The following is a 10,513-nucleotide window of genomic DNA, read 5'->3' as shown; positions in this document are numbered from 1 at the left end:
GGCAAGAGTACTGGAGTGGGGTGCCATTGCCTTAAGAGGATAAAAATGCTTAGCAATGCATAAGGTACCCTATGTATGTTAGCTTTTTCTCACTTTAATTGTTATCAATGTCACCTTGAAGCAGCCGATTTCCTGAATGTAGGGTTCACAAATAAAATACAGGACACCCAGTTAATCTTAATTTCAGATAAACAACTAATGCATTTTTAGTATAAGTAAATACAAATTTTTAGTATGTTTATACAACATTCTATTAAACATACCTATACTAAGAATCTATTTGCTGTTTATCTGAAACAAAAATGTTCCTGAGTATGCTGTATTTTTACCTGCTAATTCTGACAGCCCTACTTGAATGCAACTGAGGGATACAGATTATAAGTGCCAGAGCTCCTCAGAGAAGGGAGAAATCACTGTGGAGCCTGGGAGGTTTAACTGCTAGCTGAATTCGAGTTGAACTTCCTGAGGTATAACTTCCAAAAAGATAAAATCACACTTTCATACAAATCTGAAATGAACACATTAGATATTTTAATTAACTAGGGTACCAGGAAGATGTTAAAACAGACTCAAAGGTGAATCTGAAGAACACAGATCCAGACAAACATGCAGAAGCAGTTTAACCCTACAGGACAATATTCATTGGCATTGCTGTGGATAAGAACCATTACTCCCAGTCTTCTTTAACTTCTACTTCTATTGGGGTTGTGAAATTGCTTGATCATTAAGTCCACTAGACAGGGCCCAGCACATCACTGAAAAGACAGCCAGTGATCTTTTTTGCCCGTTTCCAAATCTTTTGTTATTTTATCTGTCAGTCTTTCGTAATATTTTGCTACCAGAATTCTGCACAAGAGAATGAAGCACACATGCAATACAGTTAGAAATCATACATTCTTGTTTAAATTATCAATTTGGTAGATGAGCAAGGAATCAAGATTGCTAGGAGAAATATCAACAACCTTATATATGCAGATGACATCACCCTTGTAGCAGAAAACAAAGAAGAACTGAAGAGCCTCTTGATGAGGGTGAAAGAGGAGAGTGAAAAAGCTGGCTTAAAACTCAACATTCAAAAACAAAGATCATGGCATCTGGTCCTGATAGCTTATGGTAAGCGGTGTCAGATTTGTGATCTCCAAAGAAGATTTAACTTCAGGACCAGTGACCAGCGACCAGGCTTGATCATTCAGAGTTTTTGTGTGGCAGAAGTTTTATTACAGTGAAAAAGGACAGAGAAAGCTTTTGACATAGACATCAGAAGGGGGACGGAGAGTGTCCCACTCCTTAGTCTTGGACTGCAAGATCAAACCAGTCAATCCTAAAGGAAATCAGTCCTGAATATTCATTGGAAGGACTGATTCTGAAGTTGAAACTCCAATATTTTGGCCACTTGATGTGAAGAACTGACTCATTAGAAAAGATCCTGATACTGGGAAAGATTGAGGACAGGAGGAGAAGGGGATGACACAGGATGAGATGTTGGGATGGCATCACTGACTTGATGGACATGAGTTTGAGCATGATTTCTCCTTTCTCTGAGGAGTGCTGGCACTTACAACCTGTATCCTTCAAGTAAGGCTGTCAGAATTAGCAGATAAAAGTGCAGCATACCCAGAAAAAATTTTATTTCAGATAAACAGCAAATAGATTCTTAGTATAGGTATGTTTAATAGAATGTTGTATAAACATACTAAAAATTTGTATTTACTTATACTAAAAATGCATTAGTTGTTTACCTGAAATTAAAATTTGACTGGGTGTCTAACATTTTATTTGCGAACCCTACATTCAGGGAATTGACTGCCCCGAGGTGGCCCTGATAGCCGACAACACTATGCCAAGTGAGATGAGTCAGACATAGAAGGACATGTATTCCCTGGTTCACTTAGATAAGGTACCTAGAAGAGTTGAATTCATAGAGCAGGAAGTGGAACAGGTGGTATCAAGGGGCTGAGGAGAGGGGGAATGAGACGTTATTGTTTAACGGGCTCAGAGTTTCAGTTTGGATTCATGAAAAAGTTCTGGGAATGGATGATAGTGATGGTTGCAGAGCCTTGTGAATGTACTCAATGTCACAGAATTGCACACTTGAAAATGGTAAAAATGGAAAGTTTTATGTTACGTGTACTTTACCACAAACTATTTCTGAATACAATCTGCCCTTTAGGCCAGAACAATAAGACAACAACTAGGATGGTTATGATGTCTGATTTACATGAGATATTTTTCCTCCTGCAGCCTCACTATTACCTAGAGGATCAAGATATTGGTGAGTCACTGAGCTATTATATAAAGTAACTAATACTTAAGAAAAGGACTGCCTTGTTCATTGCTCTGTGAGACTAGAGGACAGTCAACTCTGGGAGGCCAGCTGATGGCAAAAAGACTAGAATGGATAACTGTGCCCCCAGAGAAGCAGACTCTCATTTTGCCAATAGCTTCAACCTCCCCACCACTTCCCATCTGTCCAGAGTTGCTAATGAGTGGCAAAATTGACTGCTCTCACCTCCTCTCGCGGCAAGGCTTCGCCTCTAGTGGAAGTGCTAATGAGCCCTGGCACTGCCTCAGCTGGAGACTCAGGTGGAGAAGTAAGAGTCCTGAATAATCCACTCACTGTTGCAGAATATTCCAGAACCAGCTTTCAAAGGCGAGCAACCATCCCCTCCCCAACTTCTCCTGCTGGCTCAGAAGTCTCCAGATTCTGCTTTTTGTGCTAGGGTCAATAGAGCTATCTCGTTGTGTCAGCCCTCACACCTTCAACAAGCCCAGACCAGATAGGGACTCAGCAACATGATTTATTTGGCCACTGGCCCATCAGGGAGCAGAGAGCACTGACTCCAGGAGCCCATCCCTGGGTAGGGTCTCCTTTACCACTTTTCATCCTATTTCCACGGTAGATTGGATACTAACTGAAACGCTGAGCACCCTGGACATGCATAGGATGAAGGAAATGTAAAAAACTTGATTTCAAACTGGGAAGTTTGGAGATGCCCGCAGGAAGAGGTAGACTGATAGTCCACCACTGCACTGGTGTCTGTGTGCTGGCATGTATGTGGAAGCACTTTGAGAAAGACATGAAAGGATGCACTCCAGGCTGGCACAGACTTCACCACAAGGTGATGATGGGTCAGGTGGAGGTGGGGACCCAGCTGTCAAATGGCAGCTTCCTCCCTGTCTGCTTTGTAAAAACAAGCACGGGTAACTGTTGTATTAAACAAAAATTCAATGAAGTGAAAGAGAATAAACAATCTAGGGTTTTTCTGGTTGAACAACAGTATTTCATATCCTGCAAAACTCTTCATTTTACAGTGGAGATGAATCACTCCCAGTCTCCTGAGAGCCTGAACCACAAATATGGATGGGTTTGCCCCTTCCTAGATATTAAGAGATGCAGAGTACATCATGAGAAACACTGGGCTGGAGGAAGCACAAGCTGGAATCAAGACTGCAGGGAGAAATATCAATCACCTCAGATATGCAGATGACACCACCCTTATGGCAGAAAGTGAAGAGGAACTAAACAGCCTCTTGATGAAAGTGAAAGAGGAGAGTGAAAAAGTTGGCTTCAAGCTCAACATTCAGAAAACGAAGGTCATGGCAATCAGGTCCCATCACTTCATGGGAAATAGATGGGGAAACAGTGGAAACAGTGTCAGACTTTATTTTGGGGGGCTCCAAAATCACTGCAGATGGTGATTGCAGCCATGAAATTAAAAGACGCTTACTTCTTGGAAGGAAAGTTATGACCAACCTAGATAGCATATTCAAAAGCAGAGACATTACTTTGCCAACAAAGGTCCATCTAGTCAAAGCTACGATTTTTCCAGTGGTCATGTATGGATGTGAGAGTTGGACTGTGAAGAAAGCTGAGCCCCAAAGAATTGATGCTTTTGAACTGTGGTTTTGGAGAAGACTCTTGAGAGTCCCTTGGACTGCAAGGAGATCCACCCAGTCCATTCTAAAGGAGATCAGTCCTGGGTGTTCTTTGGAAGGAATGATGCTAAAACTGAAGCTCCAATACTTTGGCCACCTCATGCAAAGTTTTGACTCATTGGAAAAGACCCTGATGCTGGGAAGGATTGGGGGCAGGAGGAGAGGGGAACGATGGAGGATGAGACAGCTGGATGGCATCACTGACTCGATGGGCATGAGTTTGAGTAAACTCTGGGAGTTGGTGATGGACAGGGAGGCCTGGCGTGCTGCAATTCATGGGGTCACAAACAGTCGGACACGACTGAGCGACTGAATTGAACTGAGATAATAAGAGAGAATGAATTCCAAAAGAAAATTGGTTATTTCATGACCACCCAAGGCCCTGGTTATCTAATAAGAGGGTGTTGGAGATAGGAAGCCTGAATGGCTTAGAAAGTAAGATGTGTGGCCCATGGTTACAGTCCCCAGTTGGCCTGGTCTGTCAGCAGCAGAGGCATCACAAGGACACTGAGTTCTCTGGCTCAATAACCCTGGCAGTTACTGATGTAGTTAAGTTGCTATGGCCTTTTGCAGCCACTTTATAGCTGGAAGGCACACTGGGAGCCAGCAACGACTTAAGCTTGGTTCACTCTCAGGAAGCAAACTGCCCATTATAAAGTTTCAGAATTTGCTATAAATTTAGCGATAAACCAAACCATGCACACCTATCTTTTGCCTTGGAGCCCATCTTCTCTGGCCTGCTGGAATCTCATAGCCCATCTTAACAAGCTTTTCTAGTATATGAGCTTCATGAAATTCTGCAGAGAGAAATAATTGTCAGAAAATTAATCTTTGTAACAGAAATTTTTACAACTTAGGGAAGAAACTCATGAATGTTGTTGGATATAGCATCATTTTATTCAAGGATGACAACAAATGCAAACAATAAAATAAAACCTGTACCTTCTGTCACATGGCTCTCGAGAGTCTTGGGTCAAATTGTGCCTCTTAGAATAGAACATAATTGCAGAAAGTGAAAAGGAACTAAAGAACCTCTTGATGAAGGTGAAAGAGGAGAATAAAAAGCTAGCTTAAAACTCAACATTCAAAAAACTAAGATCATGGTATCCAGCCCCATCACTTCATAGCAAATAAATGTAAACAGTGGCACATTTCATTTTCTTGGGCTCCCAAATCAATACAGACAGTGGCTGTAGCCACAAAAAAAAAAAAAGACACTTGCTCCTTGGAAGAATAGCTATGACAAACCTAGACAGTGTATTGAAACTTTGCCAACAAAGGTCTATATAGTGAAAGCCATGATTTTTTCAGTAGTCATGTACGGATGTGAGAGTTGGACCATAAAGAAGACTGATCACTAAAGAATTAATGCTTTCGAACTGAGGTGCTGGAGAAGACTCTTGAGAGTCCCTTGGAATGCAAGGAGGTCAAACTAGTCAATCCTAAAGGAAATCAACTATGAATATTTATTGGAAGGACAGGTGCTGAAGCTGAAGCTCCAATCCTTTGACCACCTGATGCAAAAAGCTGACTCACTGGAAAAGACCCTGATGCTGGGAAAGACTGAGGGCAGGAGGAGAAGGGGGCAGCAGAGGATGAGATGGTTGGAGGGCATCACTGACTCAATGGACATGAGTCTGAGCAAGCCCTGGAGATAGTGAAGGACAGGGAGGCCTGGCATGCTGCAGTTCATGGAGATGCAAAGAGTCTGACATGACTGAGAGACTGAACAACAACACAGTAGAACAGCAACATCAGTTTTGTGATATAAAGTCTCCCAACAGCAATACCAAAGGGATCCTGCCGTAGATGTTAGATCAAGAAGACAAAGGATGAGAAAAGAAAAATCAGGGACTCCAAGGACAGAGAAAAGTTGGTTCAATTGTATATAACAAGGGATTAACTTGATGTAACAGAAGAGCCTTCCTACTGCAGACTGGACCAGTAAAAACCATCAGGGACCCTTTCTTCTTGGCATTTAAGATATTCCTTCTCTGCTGCTGTAGATCACTCCTTCCCTGTAGGAATTAAAGGTACTGGGGCTTTAAGAACACTTCCTGTTTTGGTCCCTGGGACTGTCTTCCTTTCTGGCTTTCTAGAATTCATCTTCTTTTTGTCATCAGTGATTTGAATATGGCATTGGCTCTCTACACAGGGCAATGCATGCTCTGTCCTGCTCTGAAGATTTAAGAAAGGATACAGATTCCTCAGCATTCCAAGAAAGTCTCATGATTTCTTTTATCTCCATCCACAGGGATGAGTTACCAAGGTAGTGTATTCAAATTTATTTCCAACTTTCCCCAAAAATATATTTTTGCCCCTTGTAACCTGCTTGGCCTGACATCACATGTTGAATGAGTCAGAGCTGTCTCACTTAAATGCAGCTGACACTAAAATTGTGTTATTGATTTCTGATGCTCTCTTTACTTTTCCTTGATGTTTGTAAAAGTTGGTTCAACCAGCATTATTCTAAATATGTAATGCTGGCAATAGCCCTGTCTCTCTCACCACTTACCTTGCTTATCATCATTTATTGGAGTCATTTTTACGTCAAAATATTTTTTTAAGATTTCAAATAATGGATTTTTCCATTCCAAAATAGTTCCAAATGTCATCTAGCTGGTTTTTTTTGGTCATGATAGAACATATCCATGCTGATATGATGTATTCCTCCTGACATGTGTAGGGTAACAGTAAACCAGTATTGAAAGTATATAGGTTTGAGCATTGAAGACCTGGTTGAAATCCTGGCTCCATTCCTTATTATCTGCATGATTTTAGGCAAGTTTTTCAGCTTCTTTGGGCATCAGTTTCCTCATTTACAAATTGAGCTTTTATTTATTGCACAGGGTTTTGTGAAGCTCAAATGAGGTTATGTAGATAGAGGTGATTTGTTAATATTGATCCTACTACTTTCTGACACTCCTACTCAGCTCTCTTAGATTGGAGACATAACCCAAAGAGGGCAGAATGGATTTATGGAGGAGACCATGAAAAAGACCAGGATGTGGAAAAGGCTATGATGTCTGCTTCTTTGTCTCCAGGCAATGTCATCTCATCCTTCAAAACTCAGGCTAAAAAAAATCATCTGCTGCGAAGATACCCTTGACTTCTCAAGATCAACATGGACTTACCTTTCTTTTCCAATAGTATCTACTGTAAATTTTCTCTCCAGCTCTGTAACATAGGTGCCAGAAACCCACAACCCCTAGAGAATACAATAGCTAGGAAATTACCACCTTATTTGAAAATATAGATTGAGTAATGGAGGTTATATAAGTGATTCCCTGACATTATTTATTACATTCACTGAAACAGAATAATAAAGATGGGGTATTAGATAAACAGAGTATTAACAACATTCTGCATTAATAGTAATATATATTTTATGACTAATATCTATTTAAGAGAAAAATCTTTATAAAACTATTGGAGTATGGTTGCTTTACAAAGTTGTGTTTGTTTCTCCCGTTAATATTACAAATAGCTAAGGAAAGAAGAGAAGCAAAAGGCAAAGCAGAGAGGGAAATATATACCCAACTGAATGCAGAGTTCCAGAGACTAGCAAGCAGAGAAAAGAAAGCCTTCTTAGTGAACAAGGCAAAGGAATAGAGGAAAACAACAGAATGGGAAAGACTAGAGGTCTCTTTAAGAAAACGAGAGATACCAAGGGAACATTTCATGCCAAGACGGGCACAATAAAGGACAGAAACAGCAAGTACCTAACAGAAGCAGAAAAGATTAAGAAGTGGTAGCAAGAATATACAGAACTATAAAAAAAAGGTCTTAATGACCTGGATAAGCACTATGGTGTGGTCACTCTCCTAGAGCCAGACGTTCTGGACTGTGAAGTCAGGTGGGCCTTAGGAAGCATTACTACAAACAAGGCTAGTGGAGATGATGGAATTTCAAATCCTAAAAGATGATGCTGTTACTGTGCTGTATTCAATATGCCAGCAAATTTGGAAAACTCAGCAATGGCCACAGGACTGGAAAAGGTCAGTTTTCATTCCAATCCCAAAGAAAGGCAATGCCAAAGAATGTTCAAACTACTGCACTGTTGTGCTCATTTCACACGCTAGGAGGTGATACTCAAAATCCTTCAAGATAGGCTTCAAGTGTACATGAACTGAGAATTTCCAGAAGAACAACTGGATTTAGAAAAGGCAGAGGAACCAGAGATCAAACATCCACTGGATCATGGAAAAAGTAAGAGACATCCAGAAAAACATCTACTTCCACCCCATTGATGATGCTAAAGCTTTTGACTGTGTGGATCACAAAAACTGTGGAAAATTCTGAAAGAGATGGGAATACCTGACCATCTTACCTGCCTACTAAGAAATCTGTATGCAGGAGGCAAGAAGCAGCAGTTAGAACTGGACATGGAAAAACGGATTGGTTCAAACTGGGAAAGGAGTACATCAATATTATCATCTTGCTTATTTAACTTATATGCAGAATGATTCTCTGAGCCAGAATACTGGAGTGGGTTGCCTTTCCCTTCTCCAGGGGATCTTCCCAACTCAGGGATTGAACCCAGGTCTCCCTCATGGTGGCAGATTCTTTACCAGCTGAGGCACCAGGGAAGCCCATATAGAAGAGTACATCATGTGAAATGCTGAGCTGGATGAATCACAAGCTGGAATCAAGATTGCTGGGAGACATATCAGCGACCTCAGATATGCAGATGATACCACTCATGCAGAAAGTGATGAGGAACTAAAGAGGCTCTTGATGAAGGTGAAAGAGGAGAATGGAAGAGCTGACTTAAAACTCAACATTCAAAAAACAAAGATCATGGCATCCAGTCCCATCACTTCATGGCAAATAAATGGGGAAAAAGTGGAAACAGTGGCAGAGTTTATTTTGAGGGGCTCCAAAATCACTGTGGTTGGTGACTGCAGCCATGAAATTAAAAGTCACTTGCCAATAAAGGTCTGTCTAGTCAAAGCTATGGTTTTTCCAGTAGTCATGTACAGATGTGAGAGTTGGACCATAAGGAAAGCTGAGCAACAAAGAATCTATGCCTTCAAATTGTGGTGCTGGAGAAAACTCTTGAGAGTCCCTTGGACAGCAAGCAGATAAAATCAGTCAATCCTTAAGGAAATCAACACTGAATATTCATTGGCAGGACTGATGCTGAAGCTGGAGCTCCAATCCTTTGGCCACCTGACACATAGAGCCAATACATTAGAAAAGACCCTGATGCTGGGAAAGATTGAAGGCAGAAGAAGGGGTCGACAGAGGATGAGATGGTTGGATGGCATCACCAACATTGGTTGGGTGAGTTTGAACAAGCCCAGGGAGACAGTGAAGGACAGGGAAGCCTTGCATGCTGCAGTACATGGGGTTGCAAAAAGCCAGACATGACTGAGTAACTAAACAGCAGTTTCTCCTGAACAGCAAAGGGAATCAGCTATACATACACACATATCCCCTTTATTTTGGATTTCCTTTCCATTTAGGTCGCCACAGAGCATTGAGTAGAGTTTCCTCTGTTGTACAGTATTTTCTCACCAGTTATCTATTTTATACATATTATCAATAGTATATATAGTTCAGTTCAGTCAGTCACTCAGTCATGTCTGACTCTTTGCAACCCCATGAATCGCCGCACACCAGGCCTCCCTGTCCATCACCAACTCCCAGAGTTCACTCAGACTCATGTCCATCAAGTCACTGATGCCATCCAGCCATCTCATCCTCCGTCGTCCCCTTCTCCTCCTGCCCCCAATCCTTCCCAGCATCAGAGTCTTTCCAATGAGTCAACTCTTCACATGAGGTGGCCAAAGTACTGGAGTTTCAGCTTTAGCATCATTCCTTCCAAAGAAATCCCAGGGTTGATCTCCTTCAGAATGGACTGGTTGGATCTCCTTGCAGTCCAGGGGACTCTCAAGAGTCTTCTCCAATACCACAGTTCAAAAGCATTAATTCTTCGGTGCTCAGTTTTCTTCACAGTCCAACTCTCACATCCATACATGACCACAGGAAAAACCATAGCCTTGACTAGATGGACCTTTGTTGGCAAAGTAATGCCTCTGCTTTTGAATACGCTATCTAGGTTGGTCATAACTTTCCTTCCAAGGAGTAAGCGTCTTTTAATTTCATGGCTGCAGTCACCATCCGCAGTGATTTTGGAGCCCCCCAAAATAAAGTCTGACACTGTTTCCACTGTTTTCCCCATCTATTTCCCAAGAAGTGATGGGACCAGATGCCATGATCTTCATTTTCTGAATGTTGAGCTTGAAGCCAACTTTTTCACTCTCCTCTTTCACTTTCATCAAGAGGCTTTTTAGTTCCTCTTCACTTTCTGCCATAAGGGTGGTGTCATCTGCATATCTGAGGTGATTGATATTTCTCCCGGCAATCTTGATTCCAGCATGTGCTTCTTCCAGCCAAGCATTTCTCATGATGAACTCTGCATATAAGTTAAATAAGCAGGGTGACAATATACAGCCTTGACATACTCCTTTTTCTATTTGGAACCAGTCTGTTGTTCCATGTTCAGTTCTAACTGTTGCTTCCTGACCCGCATATAGGTTTCTCAAGAGGCAGGTCAGGTGGTCTGGTATTC

Source organism: Ovis canadensis, chromosome 8 (genome assembly GCF_042477335.2).
Source record: "Ovis canadensis isolate MfBH-ARS-UI-01 breed Bighorn chromosome 8, ARS-UI_OviCan_v2, whole genome shotgun sequence".
Taxonomy (NCBI): Eukaryota; Metazoa; Chordata; class Mammalia; order Artiodactyla; family Bovidae; genus Ovis; species Ovis canadensis.
The sequence above is the reverse complement of the archived record's forward strand: the minus strand, read 5'-3'. Positions refer to the sequence as shown.